The sequence below is a fragment of the Eubalaena glacialis genome, chromosome 2 (assembly GCF_028564815.1).
Source record: "Eubalaena glacialis isolate mEubGla1 chromosome 2, mEubGla1.1.hap2.+ XY, whole genome shotgun sequence".
In the NCBI taxonomy this organism is placed as follows: Eukaryota; Metazoa; Chordata; class Mammalia; order Artiodactyla; family Balaenidae; genus Eubalaena; species Eubalaena glacialis.
The window spans coordinates 52,149,792-52,171,241 of NC_083717.1; positions in this window are offsets into that span (position 1 = coordinate 52,149,792).

Here is a 21,450-nt window from a genome sequence, read left to right on the forward strand (position 1 = left end):
TCATCTACCCAACACTCAACTTAATAAATAGAACATCACCAAATATTTGGAGGCCCTTTGAAGGTCATTCTGACCTCATTCTCGTCCTTCTCTTGAAGAAGTAAGGAATGTCTTGAATTGCTTATTTTTCTCTTGCATTTTCTCATCACTTTACTACGTATGTACATAGAGGGACAATTTTTCAAAGTCACACGCACACACACACACACACACACACACACACACACACACACACACAGACAGACATTCTAAATGCTTCCCTTTCCATCTCAGGCCCTTCCAGTGAGCATCTTTGTCATGGTGAGTACTGTTACCCTGGGAATGTGTGCAGTACTCCAGAGTTTGGGGATTTGAAAATAATTAAACTCTTGTCACTTATGCCATTGGAGTTTATCTTCTATTTATCTACTGAAATACCTGGGTTTCTTTGTAGGCTTTTTATTATATTTCATTGACATGTTTATTTCTCCACCAGTACCATGCTTTCTCGATGATTATGGCTTTAAGATAGGCTTTTAATATCTGCTCGTGCATTTGTACTTTTCCCGCCAAATTTTCTCCTCTGTTACCTTTTCATTCTCCAAGAGGAACTTTATATTAATGCTGTCAAGTCTCTCAAACAGTCTTCTTGGTATTTTGATTGGAAGTACATAACACTTACAAGCTGATTTGGGAAGAGTTTTCATCTTTACAATGTTGATCTTTCTAATAAAAAACTAAATATCTTTCTCCATTTATTAAAATTTTATCTTGTTTCCCTCAGTAGAGTTCATAGCTTTCTTAACAAATCCTGCTTTCCTCCTGGTAACTTTGTTCCTATGTATATGTTAATTTTTGATAGCGTGGTAAAGAAGTCTTCTTTTCCACTTTGTTTTCTACAGAGGAAAGCCACTGATTTCTCTATGGTTGCTATTTTTCAACTGGTCAGAAGGTGTCCATTTGAAAATGTTCAAAGGGAACTACCTAGTTCATGGAATAGGTGAGTATCAAATGAAAGTAAGCAAAAGCTCTTTTAAACTATGAGGTAGTTTGGGAATATTACTAATCTTGTTATTGTTTAAATTGGTTCCAAAGTCTTTGGTCAGTGGTATTCATCAGAGAAATCTATGCCATGCTGTCACAATAAATTAACCCTGTAATAAACAAAAGTTTATTTTTTGCTCACATGAAGTCCAATGAAGTCTGGTAGTAGTTCTTTCCACCTCGTGACTCAGGGAACGAGGCTGCCTCCATTTTTTCCCAGGTCACTGGAGCAGGGGAAGAGAGGGAAGGAGGACACACACTGTCTCTTATTGCTTATCCTGGGAGGAAATCATATCACCTGTGCTAACAGTCCATTGGCCAGAGTTAGTCATGTGACATGACCTAATAGCAAGGGAGGCTGGGAAATGTAGGGGAGCTCATGGATAGTAGGTAGGTGAGCATCAACTGTTTCCACAAGACCAGCAGAGTCATGGTAAAAAGAATGATGTGTGTGGTCTGATGCCTTCTCTGAGAAGTTTCAGCCACAGAGTTGAAGAACGGCCTTACAGTTGCTGACAGTGTGTGGGAAAAAGTGCTGAATCCAAATAAGCTCCTGGGTCTATTTCCTGGATTTCTCATTCACACCCTTTGTTCTTTCTGACTTCAGGCTTCTATGTGTAAACACAGCCCAGCTCACTCAATCCCTTGGCTTAGTCATCACCTCTAATTCCTCACAGGGCAATGGGTGGTTTCTGAGGCAGTGTCTTGCCAGGCCTTGAGCCCAGTGGAAAGGCGGGCTTGAGAAGGCCCACCTTGAGAGTTCTGGTGAGAGCAAAGGGGAGCAGTTTCAGGACTCACCTCTTTCAGCTGCAAGCAACAGAAACCCACTCAAACTCAACCTTTCTCTTCTCTCACAGCCCACATCCAATCTGTCAGGAAACCCTGTTGGTCTTCCTGCAAGATAGATCCAGAACTGCCCACTGCTCACCAGGTTTCCTGCTCCCACCTTTGTCAGAGCATCATTGATTCACATCTGAATTATGCGATAGCATCCAAACCAGTCTTCCTGTTCTACTCCCCATCAAGTCCCAAATAATAGAGTGATCATTTTAGAGTGAAACTCAGATGCTGACATTCTTCGGCTCACTTCTTCCAGTGGCTGCCCCCGGCCTCAGGCCCCCTCACTTTTCTTGTCTCCTCTCCCACAGCTCTGCCTTTCCCTCACTCTGCTCCAGCCCCCAGTCACCTTGCTGATCCTCAAACATTCCAGGAGAACTCCCAAGTAGGGTTTTGCACTTGCTGTGCCTTCCGCCAGGAGCACTCTTCCCTCAGATACCCTGACAGTGTCTCCTTCACCTCCTCAAATTCTTCTCATTTCACCTGCTCAACAAGGCCTCACCTGACCAGCCTATGCCCTATTTAATGTTGTAATTTGCTCCCATACTCGCTAAGCCCCCAATTCCCTCACTCTATTCTGCTTTCTTCTTCCTGCACCTACAACTTTCTACATACTATATAATTGACCTATTTGTTATGCTTATTGTTTATTGTCTGTTTTCCCCTTCTAGAACACACACTCCATGAAAACATGGGTCTTTTTGTTAAAATTGTTCTCTGATATAACTCAAGCACCTAGCATTACACCTGGCACCTGGTCTATGCTTAGTAAATACTTTTTTGAATAAACGAATGAACAAAACTGGTTCATGTAAAATGTTTCCTTAAATAAGACTACAAAGGGCTCTCAAGAATCCCAGAAGAATCAGCCCCAAATAGTTAGGTACTACAGAATTAGCAGAGGGAATCTGTGTCCGGGTGGCAGGGTTCCCATCTCATATTCTCGACATGTCTGCTCCTCCGGGCTCTTTCTGCCCTCTCTGCTTGGTCCTTCTGGCCAACCCCAGCGCCCCCGCAGGCCTGTGGACTCAGGGGCCGGTGGATGAGGTTGCAGAGGTCATGGACTACACTGGGAGAAGTAAGGCAGCATGTGGTGCCCAGACAGGCCTTGATTCTGATACAGGAGGCATTGGCCTCTTCTATCTCAATCCACAGGTAAAGGCCAGACTCCATCTTGGTAGTCCTTCTCTCAAGTCCTTCCAGAACTTTCTATTTACTTTCATCCCAGCATTACCATCTTGCCTTGCTGCTGCTTGCTTATCTGTCCCCCACCCAATATTGTAAATCCTTTTGTGGAGAGGATTATCTTATAACCTCTGTATCTCCAGGCCTAGCACAGCACCAGCATGGAGCAGGCACTCAATAAATATTTGCTGCATGAATGAATGACTTACTGTGAGGGTGAGACAGAGCCCAGAGGTGGGTGCAGGGTCAAACCCAACTGGACAAGGGTGCTGAATTCCAGGCAGGCCCTGGCCCTTGGCCACCTGCACTTCCGTTGGTCAGCATGTCAGGCCCAGGGCCACTGCTGCACCCTGTGGTTCTCACACCAGGGTCCATCTCCATCATGCAGTGTGCTGGAAACACTTCTCACCTTCTGTCTTCTTGGGAAATGCTGGTGCCTTCATCTCTGTGCATTAATATCCACCCTCCTAAAACTTGACAAGAGACCTTGACAAGAGACCTAGGCGAACTCAGGACAGGATTTAAACTCTATTGATTCCAAAGAAGGGAGGAGATATTTCCTCCCAGTAGAATTTCCATCTACTTGTTTGCAATAGATATCCCCTGATAGGGCTGGAGTGAGGCCTCAGCACTTCTGGGAAATCTTATGACGCACAGGTTGCCATAGGTTCAGCCTTGTTCACGGATGGTATATTGGGTTCAAAGCTGTGCTGAGGCTTGTTTGTCTTCCAGTTCTCCCCACAGCTCTGTGAGCCAGGCCTGGTAGCCTCCTTTTTCCAGAGGAAGCCCAGAGCCAGCCTCAGAGAGGCTGAGGAGCTTGCCAAAGTCCCTGAGCTGGTGGAAGGGGGCAGCCACGATGTGAGCCAAGGCCCCCACTTGGGCTCTCCTGGAGCTGGGGACACTCACCCATGAACAAGACCAGACCCCCAAGCCTGTAACTCACAGGAGCAGCAGATCTCAGTGTGGGACCCAAGGACCACCCGTAACAAGACCACCTGGTGTGTTGTTAAAATGCACATTCCTGGGCCCCACAATCAGAATCTTGGGCTTGGAGCCAGGCAACCTGCCTTTTTTGTGATGCTGCCTTGTGGTTTTGTGCACTTTGGGACTCTTATGGGAGAGAGTGACTAATTGACAGAGGATCACAATATGGAGTGACAAACACCACAGTGGACGTGTGTCCAACCTGTCTTGGGAGGAAGGATAAAGGAGTGGCATGATCAGGGCTGAGTCACAGGTGATGTTGGAGTTGGTTCTCACAGCGTGTGGGTTGGAGTGACTGAGGCAGAGGGCGACGTGGCGAAGCTGGCAGGGGAAGATGACCAGATAAGTGGAGGACAGGCTGTGTACTTCCAGATGGTGCAGCGTTGGATGCAGGGTCCCAAGCTGTCCTGGGGCTCTGGAGGCAGAGGGGCAGATGGATAGGATGGAAGGAGACCACGAGAGTGGAGCCCAGGGAGAAGACAGTCATCAAGCTGGAAGCAAGACAAGTGTGGGCCTGATGGGAGGTTGTGTGGGTGGAGAGATGAGGCTGGGCTTGAGGGAAATTGGGAGACAGATGCTGGAGGCCTTTAATGAGAGAGCTTCTAGCTGAGGCAACTGGACAGCTGTGGTGCTGGTGCCTTGCCTGGCAGGGGACACCGAGGAGGAGTTGGGAGAGAGCTTAGCTAAAGATAGTTCCACTTAGAAGCTGGAAACGCCGGTGGAGAGCATGGGAATCATCAGGGAAACATTTATCAAGCACCTACTATGTGCTTGGGCTGTCGCTCACCAGCTTTAGGTCCTAGCTTAAAACTGAGGAGCTGGGGTGTGTGTGAGAGAGAGGGGGTGAGGGGGAAATCATGATTGTGACCGTGCAGCCTCAGGGGGTAGCTTCAGTGAGAATCCCTCTGCCACTTTTAAAGTAGACAAAACGCTGAGTGCAAAGGGCCTGCCATGCCTTCCAGCTGCTGAGGGTCACACAGACTGTGGGGTCTGGACAGCCCAGTGTAGCTCTGGTGGGTGCACCCTGGGGACCCCTGTGGGTGGAGAAGCCCTTCCCGTGAAGCCCGCCTAGCAGCCTCGGGGACCAAGCCGAGGCCCAGCAATGCTTGCTCACTCCCATTCGGTCTGCAAGCTCTGGGGAGGCTCCAGCTCGCCTCGGTTCTTGGTAATGGGGTGAAAGGGGAGGGGAGGGCGGGCTCCCTCCTCTGCGAGACAAACAGCTGTGGGGGCCAACGCCTCCTGCAGTCAGGGGGAGCCCACCAGTGGGGTGGTGGGGCGCCTGGGCAAGGGGTCTCAGGAGAGCGCTGGAGAGACCCTTTATCAAGCCCTCACCAGAGACATAGTGGGGCTACCTGCCTGCCCTGGAGGTGAGAGAAATCCCATTCATTCTGAAGGGACATTCCGAGGCCAGACAGTCTGAGGGTGCATCACGCTGGCTACGCAGCCTCGCACCTGCCACACCTTGTGGGTGGCCCAGCCTGCCTGAGAGCCACCAAGCACAGAGGACCCCACCTACGCCCAGTCACCCCACCCAGGACAGTGGGGGCTCCTCTTCAGACCCTGTGGACAGGTTCTATTATGGGTTGGACTGTATCCCTCCCAAACTGAAGCTGATGTCCTAACCCCTAGTACCTTACAATGTGACTTGATTTGGAAATAGGATTGTCGCACATGTAATTAGTTAAGATGCCATTATACTGGAGTAGGAAAGGCCCCTAATAACTGGTGTCTTTATAAAAAGGGGAAATTTGGATACACTCGCACCCACAGGGAGAATGCTATATGAAGATGGAGGCAGAGATGGGGGTGATGCCTCTACAAGCTAAGGAACGCAAAGATTGCCGCAAACCACCAGAAGCTGTGGAAGAGGCCTGGAACAGACCTTCCCTCCCGGTCAGTCAGAAGGAACCAATGCTGCTGACACCTTGGTCTTAGACTTCCAGCCTCCTGAACCATGAGAGAGCGCATTTCTGTTGCTTAAGCCCCCAGCCTGTGGTACTTTGTTATCGTAACCCTAGGAAACTACTTAATACAGCCTCCGTTCTGTGTTCAGTGAGTAAAATGTCTCCTTCAGGAGGCAAGAATAGAGATTTTTTGTTGCTCTGGCCTTGCACGATAGCTGCTGAAATTCGCTGAACTCAAGACTCCAGGCCAGACCCCACACACCGTCATCCCTCTTTACCAATGAGGAAACTGAGTCTCAGGGTCCCAAAGCTGGCGAGAGGCTGAGCCGTGTGTGTCTGACTCCAAGACCTTTGCTTTCAACACGGTTAAAGAAGCTGCCTCTGAATAAGCAAAGCTCCTCAAGCATTAACTGCAGAAGTACTGGCTGAGTCCCCGAATGTGCTAGGCTGTTTCTAGGCCCTGGGGACACAGTGAGGACAATATGCACATGCTTCCTGCCCTTTTAGTTTGCATTCTGGCAGTGGAAACAGATCCTAATATAGTTACGGATTAAATCACAATCATAGTGAATTTAGGAAGAAGAAGCACATCGTGTCACAAGAATGTGTATGTGGATGTCCGGCAGGTGTCTGGCATGAAGGAATATTTGAACTGAGCTCCAAAGGACGTGAGGAGTTACATGTAGGAGTTTGTGTAAGTGCTGCAGGAAGGGAGAAGCACCCCTTCCACTAAAGCTGGTGTGGTTGACCTGCAGGAAGCTGGAGATGCAACTAGGAACCCTGCTGATGAGGTGAGGGAACCACACTAGGGATGCTCAGTTTTATCCTGAGAGTAATGCGGAAACAGAGGGTTTCAGCAAGGGAATGGTTTGTGTTTGGAAAGATTTCTCTGCTTGTGTAGAGTGGATGGGGGTGCAGGTGGGTAAGGGTGGGTGAGGTGAGAACTGTTCGGATGCTCCTGCAAGAATCCTAGCAAGAGAGGATGGCATCTGTATTGGGTGGCAGCCAAGAGAAATGGGTGGACTAAGAAAGATGCTCAAGAAAGATTTGTCCTTCTGACAAATACTGTATGATTCCACTTATATGAAGTATCTAAAATTGTCAAACTCATAGAAAGAGAGTAGAAAGTTGGTTGTCAGAGGCTGGAGGCAGTGGGCTGGGCAGTGAGCTATGGAATCAATGGGCTTAAAGACTCAGTTATTCAAGATGAAGACGTTCTGGTGATCTGATGTACAACACTGTGCCTTTAGTTAACAATACCGTATTGTGCACTTGAAAATTTAAGAAGGTAGATCCCGTGTCGAATGTTCCTTCACAACAAAATAAATTTTTAAAAATTTAAAAAATATATTTGGGGGACTAACTATTGGCAAAGCTGTGGAGCTGAGGGAGGCAAGTGGATGGTTGTGTCATCTGTGGAGATGGGAAAACGCTGGAGGCAGATTAGGTTTGAGGGGGAGGAACAAGAGTTAACATGTTGGCCACAGAGAGTTTGAGGTGCCAGTGAGACATCAAAGTATATTTGTCAAGTGGGTCGCTGGTGAAATCAGACTGGAAGCTCCGAGCCCTGGACCGGGGTGGACACAGCATGAGGGAGTTATTAGAGGGCTCGGAGTGGCTGAGGCCATGGGGGCAGCTGCAAGGGACATGGCTGAAGGAGCGCCCAGAGCAGGAGAGGGCAGCCAGGCATGCCTGGAGGAACGCAGCGCTGAGGGAAGGCTGGAGACCCTGGGCCCAAAGGATACCAGGACAGAGTGGTTGGGGTGGGGGTGGGGGGGTGCCTGTGCGTGAGACTGGTCCAGAAAGACAGAGGGGCAACTGTAGATTCTGCCCAGAGATTGAGGCAGCTGAAAACTGACACACAGCAGGGCGAGTTTAGTGATTTGCATCATTGGTGACACGAGTAAGAGCTACTTTGATGGAGGGGCAGAAACAGATTCCAGGGGCCAGTGGGCCGAGCAGTGGGGGAGGGGAGGGAAGGAGAGGCATGGTGCAGGCAAGTCGTGCAGACACTGCTCGGTTTCCTTCAAATTTTCTTGCCCCGACCAGTGAGCATTCGACAGCTGCTCCACAAACACTGATGGCACCACCATTTCTCAGGCGCTGTGTTGGCTGAGGGGATCCCCATTACTCCCTGCCTTTAGGGAGCTTCTGGACCAGTGGGGAAATCAGAGATGTAAACAATTATAGTGTTAGAAAGAGAGTGAGGAAGTAGGTGGGGGGGTGGTTATGTCTACCTTGGAAGATGCGGAGGAGGGACATTTCTGAGGAGACTTACCAGCAGGGAGAGAATCACGAGAAGGGGAAACCAGGGCCAAATAAGTGCCTTGGTTTCTCTTCCTCCTCCCTGAGAAGCTCCAGCCAAAGTTACGTGATTAGGGAAATTCAGGAAGCTCTTCACAGTGCATCTACTTTCTTCCCCTGGAAGTGTCTCCATTCTCATTCATATTAAAGACTGCCAAATCTTGCAATAAAGAAAAACATTTTAGTTTTTAGTCCAGCACCCCCCAAATTTGATCAAAACTCTCTTTTAAAGGGCATGTTTGAGAAAGTCTGGGAGCAGGTGGAAGGGAGTCACTGCAGGGCTTTGAGCACTCTAGAAGTTTCCTCTTACAGCTGTGTGTAAGCAAAAGGGAGGGGGCGGAACTGAAGAATGGAGAGCTGGTTAGGGCAACATTAACACAGACTAGTCCTAAGCTCAGGTGGTGTTTGGATGGGTGCAGGGAAGGAACAGACTCCAGGGGAATTTGGAAGAAAGAATCACTGGGACTGGATGACACATTATGGGTGTGTGTCTGTGTGTGTGTGTGTGGTGGGGGAGGGGAGGTGGTGGAGTTGGTGGTGGAGGGGAGGTGGTGGAGTTGGTGGTGGAGGTGGAGGTAATGGTGATAGTGGTGGAGGTGGAGGTGTTAGTGGAGGTGAATGTGGAGGTGGTGGTGATGATCATGGTTATGGTGGTTGTGGTGGAGGTGGAGGTGATGGTGATGGAGGTGGTAGCAATGGTCATGGTGGAGGCGGAGGTGGCGATGGTGGGGAGTAGTAGAAAGTTCTGACCTGGTGTCTGGATGGATTTATCAAGATAGAGAATGTAAAAAGAAGGTAGGTTTGGGACCAGGATGGGATGTGAGAAAATAAAGTCAGCTCATCTTGGACTTAGTGAGTTTGAGGCATTTGCAGAGCAGACACAGGGTGTCCTGAAGAACTGTTGCTCTGTGAGCTGGGCTCAGGAGAGGGCTCCGGGCTGCAGGTATAGATTTGGGTCAACAGTCACAGAAGTAGATGGAACCATAGCAAAAGCAAGCAGAGGTGAAGATAAGGGGTCTGGATGGTGTCTGCTTGGGTCACAGTCTCCTAGATAAGCTCCAATGGGAAGGGACAGCTATGTCCCTGGTGTGCCACATCTACCAGAAAATTCCTGAGCATAAGATCCAGTGGTCCAATGCAGGTCCTGCTCTTACAGGAAGGAGGGCCAATACAGCTCCATCTGAACCAGGATGGCCCTGCCCTATTTGTCATGGACCTAAGGGAGTAGGTTCGTGTTTTGGCCCAGTTTCTCACAGGCAGCCTGTTGGCAGGGAAGGGTCTGTGTGCCATTTGGAAGTTACAGGCCCTAGTCTCGTTTCCTTGGGTGGGCTTGGGTTGGCAGATTAAGGAAGCAGGGCTTGGCACAGGAGTGAACATTGGCTCTGCAGATGGGTGTCTTGCTTGCATGTCAACTGGGTGTGTGTTCAGAACACACAGATTCCTTTCCTTCAAGCCCTTCAGGCTGCACTGTGTCAGTGGCCTCTGCCATCTTGGGTTGTTCAACAAATGTTTTGGCAATTCTAGTGGAGCTGGAGGCCAAAGGCCCCGGCAGGGTGCCTGGCACTTATTTGGCCTCTTTAAACTTTGATGAAGTGCCCACATATCATCACAGACTGGATGCCAATGTCAGGAAGGAAGGCTGGGGGTGGGGGATGGGGATCCTTGCTGTGGGTTTGGGTTTGGCTTGTGAATCAGGGTTCCTGTACTCAGAGGCATTATAGGAAAGTAGCCCCCAAGTACACAGACATTGCACGATATCTCACTGAAATATTCATTTAAAGAGAGCCATTTTTTGAGGTTTTACTTGTTGAGTTCAAAGTCCATTTTAACCTAAACCAGTTGTTCTTGGTTCTAACTTGTGTGTAAGATGTCCAGGGTTTGAGGAAGCCACAGGTCTTGAAAATCCCTGGTAGGAAGAACCCTGAGGCCTGGCTTAGGAATTATGTCATCCTACGGTACTGAGGAAAAGGCAAGGGCTTCCAGTGGTGTCTCTGGGGGTAGCCCGTGTGTCCAGGCTGCTGCCAGCTCCATGTGGATTTCTACTGTGGGAGGGACCTTCTCAGACAACCCAGACCTGCTGACACCCAGGCAGACTTGGCCCCTTTTCCTTCCTCCCTAAAATGCATCCCCCACTAAGAGCTTTCACATGTAGCTTTAGGGAAGGTTTGGGGAAGGGGAGGAGAGATGGCTGTCTGGTGTTTATGCAAAAAGCAAAAATATGCAAACCAACCTCCCTCCCAACTTGCATTAGTGGAGCTGCGATGTGCCCTTCTAACCTTGCCAGTGTAGACCGGGTTTGGCCTGCTCCAGCTCTGGGCCTGTAATGCCTAGGGAGCAGGCAAACTTCCCCATACTCCATCCCCAGCAGACTCAGGAGTCCACGGCCAACCAGGAGGAAGCTATTCTCAGGCTCTGATGATGTTTGCCCCCAGGGGTCCAGGTCCCAGGCAGCTCAGGAATGTGAGCACCCCTGCATGTTGAGCCTGAGGCTCAAGGAACTGGGTGGGGTCCCAATCAAACCACATCTTGGTCATCTGAGGCCTCTGATGCCCACCTAGGCAGGCCCGGTCTTGTTCCATCCCAGGGGTGTGTGGGAGGAGCAGGCGTGGTGTGATGGCCCAGGAATTGCTAGAATGGTCTCTGGACCTCTTGTGGGGACAGAGATCTGACCCTCATTGGCAATGAAAGCAGGATGACCTTGTAGCAAAGAACAGGTTTTGCTTAGTTCCTATTGGAAGTCTTTCCTGGCCCTGCCCTTTATTTAATGTTTTTAAGGGAAATAAAGATGAAAAAAGTTTAATAGATCTATTCCTGCTTAAAAGGATTTCCAACCACTTCTCTCCATGGGTGACATTTCCCACAGCTGGCTTTGCACTCGAGTCTCAGTGGATTCTTTGGCTTGGTCATTTTGGGGTTCCTGGGCCTGCCCTTGGGAGCTCCATGGCCTGGCTGAAGGAGCAGAAGCCTCACTGCAGGCAGACCTGGGTTCCAACACTGACTCAGCCATGAACATGGGCAGGGAACCTCTCTGATCTGTTGATCCATCTCTAAATTGAGGATAAGCATACTTATCTCCTGGTTTGATATTCTGATCGATTAAATGCCATCATATAGGTACAGCCCAGGATGCTTCCAGGCACCTAGTATCATCAACAGTGCTGGTGCCTGGCACGGAAGGGGCTCGGGGGCTGTTTGTAGACTCAGTTCCCTCAAAGGGATTATTCATGGTTTAGTGACAACCTATCAGGAAGGACAATGGTCCTTCATTGTTCTCCCTCCCATCACTGCCAGCCAGGCCTATTTATAATGCAGAGGATTCCTCAGGAGTGACTCACCTGCCAAGCTGCTCTCCCAAGGAGACCTCATCACACGCTACCTGCCTCGCCTGCCTGTGTCTGGTCTGGGCTCCCCTGGTCTCACCTCAGCCAGCCCAGCCCAGGGGTGTCTATTTGTGCCCTCAGCCCTGGCATGATAGGACATTACCAGCTAGAGAGGCCGACAGAGGCCAGGGTTCAGAGATAGAGGAGAAACCGAGTCCCAAGGTGAGGCCCTAGTCAGGAGCTGGGTCACCATTTAGATGCAAATCAGCCCAAGCCATAGGGGGCAGTTTGGGGGAGGGCCAGCATGAACAAGTGACTTCTGGGGAGATTTTCCGACTGGCTGACCCAACTGGACAGTCCAGTCAGCACAGCGGAGCACCAGTCTGGGTTCAGGAAGAGGGGTTTAAGGCCAGGTACATCCCAGCCGTCCTGAGAGCACGTGTGGGGATGACCTCAGGGTCTCAGGTGGCTGTGTGGAGAAAGTCCCTCAGGGGGCTTCCTCCTCCCTGAAAATGGGCAGGGACTGGACACCAGGATGACTACAGAGAGGAGGGTTCTGAGGACCCCTCACGCCGAGCCAGACCCCACTACCCCTCGGTCACGTGGTGGGGCAGCAATTTCCAGTGGGAGATTGTAGCTGGGGGTCCTCCCCTTCCCTTCCCACCTACAGCCTCCAGGCTTCAGCTCAGGGGCCCTGGACAATTTTCTTCCTTCCTTCACAAAAATGTCTGGGAAAGGCAACAAGAAAAGCTTGTATTCTGGGAAGAATAAGCATTTTTAAGCTCATCTCTTCTAGGCAGCACTCAGCTTCCCTCCCTGCAAAAGGTGAAGGTTCTGTTCCAGGGAGAGGCTCTCCTGGCATCTGCCCCCAGGGTCATGGGCAGGGGTGACCTGGGCTCCACCCTGGCACTCCCCTGGACCCACAGCTGACTGGCCACTGCTGTCAGCTTCTCCCACTTCTCTGCCTTCCTGCTTCTTTTTTAAAAATCTACCTTTTAAAAACAGTGTGTAAGCATTAAGGTGAACTTAAATGGATATTTTCTCAAGAAACTTCACAGCCCCTTTAGAGGACTCCCAAGGAGCAGCAGGAGCAGTCCCTGGACATTCGCATCTATAGCAGGCCTCTGCCCCCTGGGTTGGTGGGGAGGGCAGATTCTGCCTTCCACCCGCTCTTTATCTTATCAAAAAATGTATGAGAAAGGACAGTAATATTTGTCAGGCACCTATTCAACATTTTTGAGTGATTAGCCCATTTAGTTTGTTCAGTATCCCTGTGAGTTGGTGTAATAACTGTAGCTAACAATAACTAACATACAATAAATAACATAGCTAACAATAACGAAGTGCTTATGGTTAGCTTGGCTCTGGTTTAGCACTTTACATGAATTCACTCACTCAGTGCCCTTGACCACTCCATGGCAGGTATTACAGTGATTCTACACTTTATGGGGAAGGAAATTGAGGCACAGGAATGTTAAGTGACTCAGTGTGACACAGCTCGTGCTGGAATTTGGCCTCAGGTAGTCTGGCTCTCAACCACTTTACATCATCCTCGCAAAGTGACCAGGCTAGGATTTGAACCCAGATCTTTCTGAGGTCAAAGACCAGCTTCCTGATCCTGCTATGCTGCCTCTCAGGATAGAGAAGGAGCATCATCCTCCTAACAGCCTCTCAGTGTCTGCTGGGGAAGTGACAGATTCCGGCCCAGAGCATCAGGTTCCTGCTACAAGAAAGAATGGTAGGTGGAAAAGGGGCCAGAGGAGGGGGAGGATTTAGCAGGGGCCCCTTGGCCCAGTTCCAGTTCCTTAGGTGCAGACCCCAGGTTTTCCTTCGTTTGTTAACTGGGGGGCCCCCTGGAAAGATCTGATGCCAAGAATGGGCTGGACCAGGTGAGGGCAAAGGCAGCTCCCTGCAGTTTCCCACGGCACAGGACCAGAGACCTGCTCCGGGCTCTCTGTCACCCCTCTTCTTCGCTGTCCACCCATCCATGACTGTCCGCCTGAACTCTTATCTAGGCGTCTGTCCCCCGACTAGCAGGAGACACGGTTTGGTTCTATCTTGAATGCTGGCACAGAGCCTGGCAATCAATAAACATTTGTTGAAAGAATGAATGAAACTTGGAGCATTTACTGGACAGAGGCCATTAACCTCTGGTTCGAGGGCCATCGGTCTGACATCTCTCTTCAAGTGGTCTGATCAGTGCTTCTGAGGAGACCCGACAGCCTTTGGCGCTGAATCCGAGGTTTCTCGCTGGTCTGTGGCAGAGTTGACCTCCGGGAGCAGGGGGCTGAGCAGCGCTGCTTTCCCCTCTGCTGTCTCAGCAGTGCCCCTGCCCAGGGTCCCGTTCCGCCTGGTGTCTCCTCCAGGCTGGCTCCCTGCCTCCCCGCTCAGCTCTCTGGTCATGTGGACTCCAGGCTCAGATACAGCTGCCCACGTGGGACAGGGTTGAGGAGGAAAGGTTGGAGAGAAAGGCACCAGGCTCCCCTGAAAAGCGGTGGCTGGATTTGCTGCCTGAAGCCTGATCTGCTGTTTGTTGCTAGAGTGTGAGGCTGCGAATACAGATGCTGAGTGGGAACATTTCGACACGTTTAGAGCAGTGTGTCCTGGCCGCAAGTGCCAAACATGTGATCCGTGGACTCCTCTTCTTGGACCAACTGGGCAGAGATGGGTTCAAGTTTGTTCTTCACCACAGATGGCAGGACAGGCGCTGGGTGGGAAAAAGTGGCCTCAGAAATGCATTTTCCTCTCTCTGCCCCTCCCTCACTGAGAAAGTGTCCACTCCTGCCCAGGGAATCCTAAGGCAGATCCATGTTCCTACTCTGGCCCAACACCTTCCAGCTGGGTGACGCTGGGTGGGTTCCTGAGCACCTCAGTTTCTCAACTGTTGATTACTGTGAGAGTTAGCAGAATTAACGTGGAACCGGGCCTGGCCAATGCTAAACCCTGTCATTAATGAGGATGTCCAATTCGGTCCCAGACACTCTGGGGCCTGAAAGGAGCATGAGACCCAGGCCTGCCTTCATGTTGCCCTTTGGGAAGCAAGACACATGTTCACTGAGACTAGGGAGGCTGAGTTCCAGTGGGGTGAGGGGGTGAGGGGATGTGGTCCAGGAGCTGCTGGAGAGGATCTCTGATGTGTAAGCCAGAGTCACATGGGCAACTCTTCAGGGGGCTGTGCCTGGGAGATGAGTCTGGAAGATGAATCAGATGAGGAGCATGCAAGGAAAGGGTTTGGGAGAGGAATACATTTTTTTTTTTTAAATAAATTTATTTATTTTTGGCTGAGTTGGGTCTTTGTTGCTGCGTGCAGGCTTTCTCTAGTTGCAGTGAGCAGGGGCTACTCTTTGGTGTGGTGCGCGGGCTTCTCATTGCGGTGGCTTCTCTTGCTGCAGAACACGGTCTCTAGGCATGCAGGCTTCAGTAGTTGAGGCTCACGAGCTCTAGAGCGCAGGCTCAGTAGTGTGGCGCACGGGCTTAGTTGCTCTGCGGCATGTGGGATCTTCCTGGACCAGGGCTTGAACCCGCGTCCCCTGTATTGGCAGGCAGATTCTCAACCACTACGCCACCAGGGAAGCCCTAAATGTGGTTTTTGAAGGGGACTTCAATTGGCCTTCTTGGTGTAGTGGGTTCATTTAAGGAGAGTCTTGAGAAATGAGATCAGATGGGACCCAGTTAAGGAATTATAAATGCCAGAGCTTGACCCCATAGGCAATGGGGCAGAGAGAGGGGGAAATTTGTGGTTTCAGTGACATGATTTGGACAAGTCACTAGCAGAGAGATTAGTGCCTGTTACCTAGTAGGGGGATGAGTGAGTAAATAAGTGAATGAATTGATGCATTAATTAGAGCTCTTTTGGTTGTGAGCAAAATCATCCTACTCAAACTGGTTTAAGTAAAAATAAAGGAGGGGTGTTTATTGGCTCCCATAACTGACAGGTGCAGAAATAACTTGGGGCTTAGCTGGATCCAGGGACTCAAATAATGGCATCAGGACTCTCTCAGCTGGAGGAGAGCTTTACTCTTCTAGTAAGCCCAAAGTCCTGGAATTTGGTCTTTTTGTCCTGGCTTGGGTCATGTTCCCACGGAAATGGGATAGATTGGTTGGCCATATTTGGGTCACCTGCTCATTGTCATGGGTCTGGGGAGTAGTGTCATCTTGCACTGAGACAGGCAAACTGAGCTTGGAGGAGAGATGGGTTCCTCCCAGGGACTATGGGAACATAGGGACATAGATTTCCCTATGAGGGTGCTGCTGACAGCGAAGGGTGGAGGGTTGCAGGGCAAGGCAGGATATCAGATCCACACAGCAGTGGATGGGGAGCTGGAGGCCAGACCAGGGAGATGCTGAAGGCTTGGATGAGAGTTAGGCTGAGTATGGCACCTGAATGGACCACAGCTGCTTTTCCTCTCAACCTCTCCCATCAAAGGCCATAACGACTTGAGATCAGTCTGGCTCAGGCAGGCTGCTGGGGCCAAGCATCCAGGCCTGTCGTCTGGGCAGCAGGCACCCGTGGACATTCAGGCTGAGATAGGGATTGTAGAAGGCCAGAGAATAAATATGTTTGTTTTGCTTTGTTTTCCCAGAGGGAAGAGTGGATCAAATGCTCCATTTTGGTTGTATTGAATATTTCATTTCAGATGCCTCCTAGACACCCAAGTGGGGATTTCAAGGAGGCAGTTCTTATATTTCAGGATATAAGAATGCTGGGATCAGGGGCAAGGGCTGGAGAGGTCCTCTTGGAGTCTTCAGCAAATAGAAATTGTTTAAAACCATGAGACCAGATGTGGTCACCGAGGAAGAGAATGTGGACAGGGAAGAGGAGAGGGCCCAGTGCCAGGCCTATGGTGCTGGAATGTTGAGTGTTGGTCAGAAAATGAGGAGCCAGAAAATGGTGTCAAGACACGGGTGGGAAATGCAGCGAGAGGAGACTAGGTGGGTGGGGTGGAGGGTTTGGGAAGCCGAGCAAGGAGGGCACTTCAGTTGGGGCTATGGACAAATGTGTACAACACTGATGGGGTGAAGGAAGCATCTTTTGGATTTGTCCACAAGGACACGCTGGTGACCTTAATAAAGGAAGTCTCAGTGAAGCAAGGGGACAACAGCTAGATTGGAGAGAGTAGAAGCACTGTGGATTGTGGAGGTGCAGAAGTGGAGACAACGAGCAGAGACAGCAATTTGGAGACGGTGGTGAGGAGAGCAGAGAAATGAGACAGGAGAAATGAGGCAGAGTGACTCTGTGTCCTGGTTGAGTGTTGTTTCAGGTTGGAAGGTGCTAGAGTGTGTGTGTACTCTGTGGGGAACGTTCCAGTGGTGAGGTGGAAGGTGGCAGTGAGGGAGAGGGACAGTCAGCAGATGAGGAAGCAGGACCCCCTCAAGGTTGAGGAGCAGAGCAGGATGCATCCCCGCTGCACCAGGGGGAGGGTGGGGAGTTGGGGACCATGTAGGTATGCGTTCCCATGGAGCGGTGGGAAGTTGAGGGACATCCCCTATGATGGCTTCAGTTTTTCACACGTAAGATATGAGGTGAGGGCATCCCTGGAAGTGGGGCGTGGGATGGGAAAGAGCAAGAAACTGCTTCGAGAGAAGGAAAATCAACCCCAAGGGAATGAGTCTGGTTATTGGACATCCCTGAGACTTGTGCTAATGAACTGAGGTGAAACCAGTCAGCTTGGTTGGGAGATTTTCTCTGGAAATGACAAATATGTGGAGAAGACAAACTGTTGCATCCACTCAAGGTTGGGGTTCTGCCAGAAGTACCCACAGTGCCAGGGGTGGGCAGGGAGGTAAAGGTTATAATGATGGAGGGGCATGAAGAGAAGGGAGTTAGCAACTGCTGAGGGAGGAGAATGACCTGCAGCAGAGGGGACACCGAGGAAGTGAGCTGTGGGTACAGAGTGTGGCGGCCATGGAGGAGGATGCCCAGAGGACACCCCTGGATGCTTGGCCCCAGTAGCCTGCCTGAGCCAGACTGATCTCGAGTTGTTATGGCTTTTGATGGGAGAGGTTGAGATGAAAAACAGCTGTGGTCCATTCAGGTGCCATGCTCAGCTTTACTCTCATCCAAGCCTTCAGCATCTCCCTGGTCTGACCTCCAGCTCCCCATCCACTGCCGTGTAGATCTGATATCCTGCCCTGCCCTGCAGCCCTCCACACTTCTAGTCAGCAGCACCTTCACTTCCCTATGTCAGTTATTAGCAGTTACAGGGTGGGACCATGGGAGTGATGGGTGAGGTGGAGGGGAGGGAGAGGTCAACGGTGGTGAGGAGGTCAGGACCTGATTGTCCATTGGGTAGCCGGTCATCCACATGGGTGACAGGAGACAAAGCCAGTGAGCTGGCTCAAGTCCTGTGTGAATGAAGATTGGTGGATGACAGCTGCGAGGAGAGGGAGACAGTGCAGGAGGAGGAAAGATGGTGGTTCAGAAGCAGCAGCGGGGAGTGCCCGTCTTCTGGCACACCCGCCTTCCTCTTAAACCAGCGCCCCTTCTCTTCCCCCAGAGGCTGCAGGGCAAGTGGAGTCCTCTAGGGAGGGGCAGCCAGCTTCAGGTTAAGGTGAAGAGTTGAGGGAAGATTAAGAGAAGAGGTTGAGGTGGTGGAGAGTTCCAGAGAACTTGGCCAAGGGTTTGGGGCGGGGAGGGAATGGGGAGTCAAGGCAGATTAAGGAATGAATGAAGGAATATCAAACAAATGAATCCGTGAGTGCTGTGTGCTGGTTAGCTGGAAAGAGGGCACGTCTATGGTACCACGATGGGCACATTCTTCTCCATTGTTCATTGCTGATGGTGCTGGTGGTGTTGATATTGGGGGTGGGTGGATGGAATGACACTTAGATGGTGTGTGCTGTGTGGCATGACGTGCTCCAGCGTTGTGCGTTTTAGTTCCCAGTGTTTAGAGTCTCACAGAATCTATTTCCCCAAGCTGTTTGTATCCTTATTTATATAAATGACTAATCCCTTCGTGGGTAGAGCCAAGCCTTCTGTCTCAGTTACATAGAGATACCGAGACAAATTACTCATGAAAGTTCCAGAAGAGATGAGTATCTACAAATTATTGAGACAGTTTCAGTATGTAAATAGTTTTGTGGAAAGCCTCACAACTATCCAGGTTAGATTAGATACAAGAAGTGGGTAATTCCAGGCCAGTTATCCCCTTCACATATGTCATGGTGCCCTGCTGCTTTCCAGCCCATCTGCCTGTCTGTCCCCTGTCCATGTGCCAAGGATGCTTCCAGAGGCAGCTGGGGAAAAGAAGGAGGGCTGCAGGCTGTGTCCTGAAGACTGAGAATTTAATGTCACTGCTCTTAGTATGTTACAGCTTGTTGGTAGAACACTGTCCACTTGAAGGGAGGTGTCTCCTGAACATACTTTGTGGGTATTTTTGCAATACCCCTCTGAGGAGCTAATTGGCCCTAATAAATCTTGCAGAAGAAAGGCCCTACTGCACTATGGAGAACGATTTGCAGTCAAGAGTCAATCCAGCTGAAGCAAGGAGCCAGGCAGAGAAGGAGTTGACAGTGCTGATGTCAGGGCATCCTGCTCCTCAGGTTGACAGAAACAAAACCGTGAGCATGGCCTGAATGAGCTGACGTTCAGGTCTCAGTTGCCTGATGACTCTGAATTCTGAAAGAGAAATAAAACGAGTTTTATGTGGACAGAGAGGTCCATGCTCTATTTCAAAATCAGTGAATGTGCTGTTTAAATGAATCATCACTTCCAACTACTGGTTTGTGGTGTTTAAATCTTGATTGCAGTGAAGCACAGAGTCCTTATTATAAAATTCAAAAGTACTTTAGAAAGCCAAGAAGATTTGTAATTTATCCTGACTAGCTAAATCCAGGTAGGTCATCCTAATAATACTTGTCCACACAAGTGGCTACACCTGGCAAAAGAAATGCAAACAGAAGCCTAGTGAGTTTCCAACTTCCCTGCCTCCCTCGCCCCCACGAGAGACGCCTACCAGGGGGTCCCCAAGGGGTGTGACAAGGCAGCCAGCAGGACCCAGACTCCCAGTGGCAGCTACCCCATTCAGAGTCACTGCCCTGTTGTCTGCAGTGGAGCATGTGGACCTGCTCCGTGTCCAGTGCTGCCCCATCCCACATGGCACAGCCGCTGTTGGATTTGTCTCCCAAAAGGGCCCGGGGTTGGCAGGGACGGCCCATCCTCAGTCTTTGTTGAGCAAGTGTCCCTTGGGGCTCTGCAGCGACTCCAGGGGGAGCCCTGCTGGAAGACCAGAAAATCATCGTCTGATCCCTTAGCCTTCTTTAAGAGAAAAAACGAAAACACATAACCTGAGAGCGCGTCACAGTGATGTCACTTAAACCATCCCAGAAAGAACATCTTACTACATATTTAAAAGAATAAAAATACTTTTATTGCACTTGTCATGCGTATTCATTATGTAAAAATTAGAAAAATCACATAAACAAAATTAAATTTAAACCAACCAAATCTTTCCACAACCCATCTTCCAAACCTATATCTATATAAGTATGTGATTGATGAATAGACACATACTTATTATGTACATTATATTTTACATAAGGTTGTACAACCTTCACTCATTACATCACTAACATCTTTCCATGTAAATTGTTATGTATCATCAATATCTACATTATTGCCTTCCATGGTTTATAGAGTTGCACTGTATGGGCGTACTGTACTTTAATTATTTCCCTATTCTGGGGAATTTGGATTGTTGTCAAATGACCCTGTAATAAAGATTGGTGAAAATAAAACAAAAACAAAAACAAAAAACGAAGTCACCACCGTATCGCTGGATATGGTGACCATACCAGGATTTTTGCCTCTACAGGAGTGTTGATTTTGAAAGTTGGCCTCCTTGAGAGGTTAGGCATGACGCCAGGGACAACACCAAGGCATTCTCAAAACCCATCTTTGGAACTGGCTTCCAGGATTTTACATGCAGAATTAGCCATACAGGAAACCCTTAATGCTAGCAAATTTGGGTCCATTGAAGGTGTATTTGGCTTGTGAAAATAAAACCATGGGAAATAAAGCCAAAAGCAAGAGGTGATTTTAACTCATGGATTCTGAATTTTTTAGGTAGCCTATAGAACTGACCCTATAAAAGACATTTCCAAACAGCTAACTCCATTTCAATCATTCATTCATCTGTTACTGGCAGAGTAAAATAAACCCAAAAAGGCCACAAACCAACAACAAAAACTACCACAACCAGAAATACCTGGTTTCAAATGCTAACTCTGGCACTGATCAGCTGTGTGACTTTGGACAAGTTCTTAACCTGTCTGAGTCATAGCTGAAAAGTTTCCCTAAGGGAAACTGCCTCATAAGTTTGTTGCACTTCCTTTCTGCTGCTTTTCCTTCTCTGAGTGGAGGCTCTTTCTCTGCTGGGACACTGCCTTCATTCTAAACAGACTCTTCCATTCCTCTACTCCTTATACCCATTGGTGTGTTGGTAAATTAGATCTCTGGAAAAAAAAAAAATCACAAAGCCTTGATCTGTGGCTTCTGCCCATTTCTGGAGTGTGATTAATTTCACCATGGCTGAGTTTAGGTTACCAATGGTTTAACAACAGGCTTGCAAATTTCCTAAAGAGTATCTAACAATCGGTCATCGTGGATAATAGGAGACGGCCAAAGTACATCTCTGCCCCTTTCCCTCTCCTCCTTCTTCTCTGCACATTCCTCAGAGCACTGTGGATGTTGACGGATAGAATTTCCATCTGTGCTTCATACTTTTACATTTATCCAGCTTCCAAAAATAGTTTCCTTCCTTCCTTCAGCTCCTGACCAGTTTGTGTGCTGGAGTTCAGGTGCTCTAGCTGCTACCTCCCATCTTCTTGAAACCTCCTAGGCCATCACACCAGCAGGAAATTTCAAAGGAAGCAGACGGCTCTTGGTTTTTTGC